We start from the raw sequence: 5,425 nt of genomic DNA on the forward strand, positions 1-5,425 counted from the left end.
ATGTGACATGACCGAGACACCTCTCCGGTCAATAACCAATAGCGGAACCTGTATGCTCATATTGGTTCCCACATATTCTACGAAGTTCTTTATCGGTCAGACCGCATAACAACATACGTTGTTCCCTTTGTCATCGGTATGTTACTTGCCCGAGATTCGATCGTCGGTATCTCGATACCTAGTTCAATCTCGTTACCGGCAAGTCTCTTTACTCGTTCCGTAATACATCATCCCGCAACTAACTCATTAGTCACAATGCTTGCAAGGCTTATAGTGATGTGTATTACTGAGTGGGCCAGAGATACCTCTCCGACAATCGGAGTGACAAATCCTAATCTCGAAATACGCCAACCCAACAAGTACCTTTGGAGACACCTGTAGAGCACCTTTATAATCACCCAGTTACGTTGTGACGTTTGGTAGCACACAAAGTGTTCCTCCGGTAAACGGGAGTTGCATAATCTCATAGTCATAGGAACATGTATAAGTCATGAAGAAAGCAATAGCAACATACTAAACGATCGAGTGCTAAGCTAACGGAATGGGTCAAGTCAATCACATCATTCTCCTAATGATGTGATCCCGTTAATCAAATGACAACTCATGTCTATGGCTAGGAAACATAACCATCTTTGATCAACGAGCTAGTCAAGTAGAGGCATACTAGTGACACTCTGTTTGTCTATGTATTCACACATGTATTATGTTTCCGGTTAATACAATTCTAGCATGAATAATAAACATTTATCATGATATAAGGAAATAAATAATAACTTTATTATTGCCTCTAGGGCATATTTCCTTCAGAAGCCTCTAGTGAAACCTATGCCCCGGGTCTATTTTCCATCATACAAGTTCTATTTTCCATCATATTAGTTTCCGATATACTATTTTGCAATCTTTTACTTTCCGATCTATAAACCAAAATACCAAAAATATTTACTTTACCGTTTATCTATCTCTATCAGACCTCACCTTTGCAAGTAACCATGAAGGGATTGACAACCCCTTTATCATGTTGGGTGCAAGTTGTTGTTTGTTTGTGCAGGTATTCCATGACTTGTGTGTTGTCTTCTACTGGATTGATACCTTGGTTCTCAAAACCGAGGGAAATACTTACTCTACTTTGCTGAATCACCCTTTCCTCTTCAAGGGAAAACCAACACAAGCTCAAGAAGTAGCAGGAAGAATTTCTGGCACCGTTGCCGGGGAGATCTACGCCAAGCCAAGACATACCAAGTACCCATCATAAACTCTCATCTCTTGCATTATATTATTCGCCATTCGCCTCTCGTTTTCCTCTTCCCCACTTCCAAAATGAATTTCGAAAAGATTTGCCTTTTCTTGGCCCCTCTTACGTTCGTCTTCTTCGCTTGGTTTTTGTGTGCTCGTGTGTTGGATTGCCTGCTTTGTTGCGATGGCTCAACCAAAAAACATTGACCCTCACTTTAGGAGGTTGGAAGAAATTGAAAATAATGTTAGGAGCTTCATGTCTTTGCAATTTGAGCATAATAATTTCTTTAGAAACGAGCTCAAGGAGTAGAAAAGTTTTACGGAATACATGAACAAAGAGCTTGATGATATGTCTAAGGAATTTTATGGTCTGAAATCTCAGTTTTATCATCTTGAAAATTTAGTAGGCCAAATCTCTGATAAACAAGCCACCTTAGTAAATAAGATGGCCGCCAAACTAGAATCTGAAAATAATGATGAAGATATTAAAGTGATTGATGTGACTCCTATTGAATCTTTGTTTTCCAATATAAATCTTGCTAAAGATGGGACTGGAGATGAGTCAACTTTAGTTAAAATGTGTCCCAATGATTTGGAGTTTTTAGATCTTGATGCAAAAATTGATAAAAGTGGGATTGGAGAGGTCAAAACTTTAAGTAGCAATGAACCCACTCTTTTGGATTTCAAGGAATTTAATTATGATAATTGTTCTTTAATAGATTGTATTTCCTTGTTGGAATCCATGTTGAATTCTCCTCATGCTTATAATCAAAACAAAGCTTTCACTAAACATATCGTTGATGCTATGATGCAATCTTTTGAAGAAAAGCTTGAATTGGAAGTTTCTATCCCTAGAAAACTTTACGATGAGTGGGAACCTACTATTAAGATTAAGATTAAAGATTGTGAGTGCCATGCTTTGTGTGATTTGGGTTCTAGTGTTTCCACGATTCAAAAAACTTTATGTGATGTGTTAGGTTTGCGTGAATTTGATGATTGTTCTTTAAATTTGCATCTTGCGGATTCCACTATTAAGAAACCTATGGGAAGGATTAATGATATTCTTATTGTTGCAAATAGGAATTATGTGCCTGTAGATTTCATTGTTCTTGATATAGATTGCAATCCTACATGTCCTATTATTCTTGGTAGACCTTTCCTTAGAACGATTGGTGCAATTATTGATATGAAAGAAGGAAACATTAGATTTCAATTTCCGTTAATGAAGGGCATGGAACACTTTTCAAGAAAGAAAATTAAATTTCCTTATGAATCTATTATGAGAGCCACTTATGGATTGCATGCTAAAGATGACAATACCTAGATCTATTCATGTTTTATGCCTAGCTAGGGGCGTTTAACAATAGTGCTTGTTGGGAGGCAACCCAATTTTATTTTTGTTCTTGCTTTTTAGGTTCTGTTTTGCATTAAATAATTTATCTAGCCTCTGGTTAGATGTGGTTTTTATATTTGTGTTGGTGCCAAGTAAGACCTTTGTGATAGCTTACGGTGATAGTTGATTTGATCTTGCTAAAAACAGAAACTTTTGCACCCAGGAGATTAATTTTCATTTTTAACAGAAGCGCGATAACATACTTATTATTTGTGTAGAAAATTAATGAACAAATTGCTTAGGACGTCCTAATTTTTAAGAATTTTGGAGTTACAGAAGTACTCGAAATCTCCAGATTGCTACAAACTGTTCTGTTTTTGACAGATTCTGTTTTCTATGTGTTGTTTGCTTATTTTGATGAATCTATGGCTAGTATCGGGGGGTATGAACCGTGGAAAAGTTTGAATAAAGTAGATATTACACCAATATAAATAAATAATGAGTTCACAACAGTACCAAAAGTGGTGATTTATTTTCTTACACTAACGGAGCTTATGAGATTTTCTGTTGAGTTTTGTGTTGTGAAGGTTTCAAGTTTTGGGTAAGGATTTGATGGCCTATGGAATAAGGAGTGACAAGATCCTAAGCTTGGGGATGCCCAAGGCACCCCAAGGTAATATTCAAGGACAACCAATAGCCTAAGCTCTGGGATGCCCCAGAAGGCATCCCCTTTTTCATCTTCGTCTATCGGTAACTTTACTTGAGGCTATATTTTTATTCACCACATGATATGTGTTTTGCTTGGAGCATCTTGTATGATTTTAGTCTTTGCTTTTTAGTTTGCCATAATCATCCTTGCCGTACACACCTTTTGAGAGACACACACATGAATCATGATTTATCAGAATACTCTATGTGCTTAACTTATATCTTTTGAGCTAGGCAATTTTGCTCTATGTGCTTCACTTATACCTTTTAGAGAACGGCGGTGGTTTTATTTTATAGAAATTGATGAACTCTCATACTTCACTTATATTATTTTGAGAGTCTTTAAACAACATGGTAATTTGCTTTGGTTATAAATTCAGTCCTAATATGATAGGCATCCAAGAGGGATATAATAAAAACTTCCATATAAAGTGGACGGAGAGCGTCGCGGTGGTTGTCTCCAGAGGCGTCGGCGGAGGAGGCTCATCGGAGTTGTCGAATTCGGTGAGGCAGGGCCGGTCCAGTAGCAACAGCAGCACCAGCGCGACCAGTGGAGCACCACGAGCACCCCGGAGAGGTCGGAGGATGACGAGGGGCGCTGGAGGAAGCAGAACACCGAGGCGGGGTCGGCGGCGATCTCCAGAGCCGAACGGTTGCTAGAGGCACACCTGGCCTGGCCGCGACTATCTAGAGGAAGGGTGGGTGCTATAGGAGTGGAGTGGTGTGGCTGAACGAGCTCGGAGGGGTCCTATATATAGTCGTGGCCGAGGAGGGGATCAAGAGCGCCAACGAGCTCTCTGGAAGAGGTGCACGGCGACAAGAGGCGTCAAGGAGAGAGAGAGAGGGGGGGAAGTGGCCAGGGATCATGTGGCCACTGTGGGAGCTCGTAGCCGAGCACAGGGTGCACGGGAAGACAACGACAGTGAGCACGAGCTCACTGTGCGCTCAGGCACGACATGCTCGTGATCGCTGCGAAGAGTTCTAGTGTCGACGAGCGGCAGGAAGGGGTCGAGGGTGAAGAGACGAGGCAGCAGGTGCAAGGTGGCGAGCTGGTTTGCCCTCGGGCGCGGGCACGGGCGAAATAGAGGCGTTAGCGCCACGCAGAGCGCATCGAGCACCTGTCTGGCACCGTGTCCACACGCGGTCACCGCGTGAACTTGGTCTACACGGCGCGTCGATGAGTAAGATCATGTCTGGTGGCTTGTTCATGCAGTGTTAGGTCTAGGAGAGATGATGGTTCACTGCCAGGCCGACCAGAGGGAAGAAGAGATCCTCAACAAGTTTCAGGACAGAAACATGTGAGCCAAGTAGAGAGAATTCTAGAGAGAGTTAGGAGCTAATCTTTGGGGGTTAAGCTTCTCTTAGGAAGGTAATGATGCCCTAAAAATTTCAGCTCCGGTGGATCAAGGAAAAATGCACTTCCTTCACAACATGCATTTTCTGGCCAGAATGGAAAAGATTTTCTGTAGCCAAAATTTTCCAAATAACCATGAAATATTTTTGCATAGGGAGGTGTGCCAAGGTCCAAAGAATATTTTGGAATGTTCTCAGATTTTTGTGGGCAAGAAAAATGAGGGTTGCTTTGGAGTAGAAGTGACTAAAGTGTTATTTCAGAGAGAAAATGAATATTTTTCATTTAAGAAAAATATTCCCAAGGTCACAGTTTTATATATCAGAGAGAAAGAGATGAGTCACTTAGGTGAAAATCAAAGAAATGCCCAAGTGATTAACTCCAAATGAGTTGATTCCAGACTCAAAGTCAATTCAAAAATGCAATAAAATCCAGAAAAAGAAAAAGGGCAAAAACCAGGGTGTCACAAGTTCAAACATTTGGGCGTCGTGGCTCGACCGGGAACATTGAGAAACTTGGTTTTTAAATTCCTGGAAATTCAAAACTCGCCTGAAAATCATGAAACTTGGCATGGTGTCACTTCATGGCACCAACATTCTATGGTAAAAAAGTTGGCCGCATTTGGACAAGTTTTGGTATAAGCTTCTTGCAAACCGGAGCATCTCTCGAGAAGACTCATGGTTCCCGAGGGGGGACGTGTCACCTTTGTGTGCGAAACGATATAGAGCTATATGAGTGTCATGTAAAAATTTGGAATTATTCCGGGTTCGTTTGGACTTTTTTATACATTAATTGAATTT

The sequence above is a fragment of the Aegilops tauschii genome, chromosome 5, assembly GCF_002575655.3.
Source record: "Aegilops tauschii subsp. strangulata cultivar AL8/78 chromosome 5, Aet v6.0, whole genome shotgun sequence".
Classification (NCBI taxonomy): Eukaryota; Viridiplantae; Streptophyta; class Magnoliopsida; order Poales; family Poaceae; genus Aegilops; species Aegilops tauschii.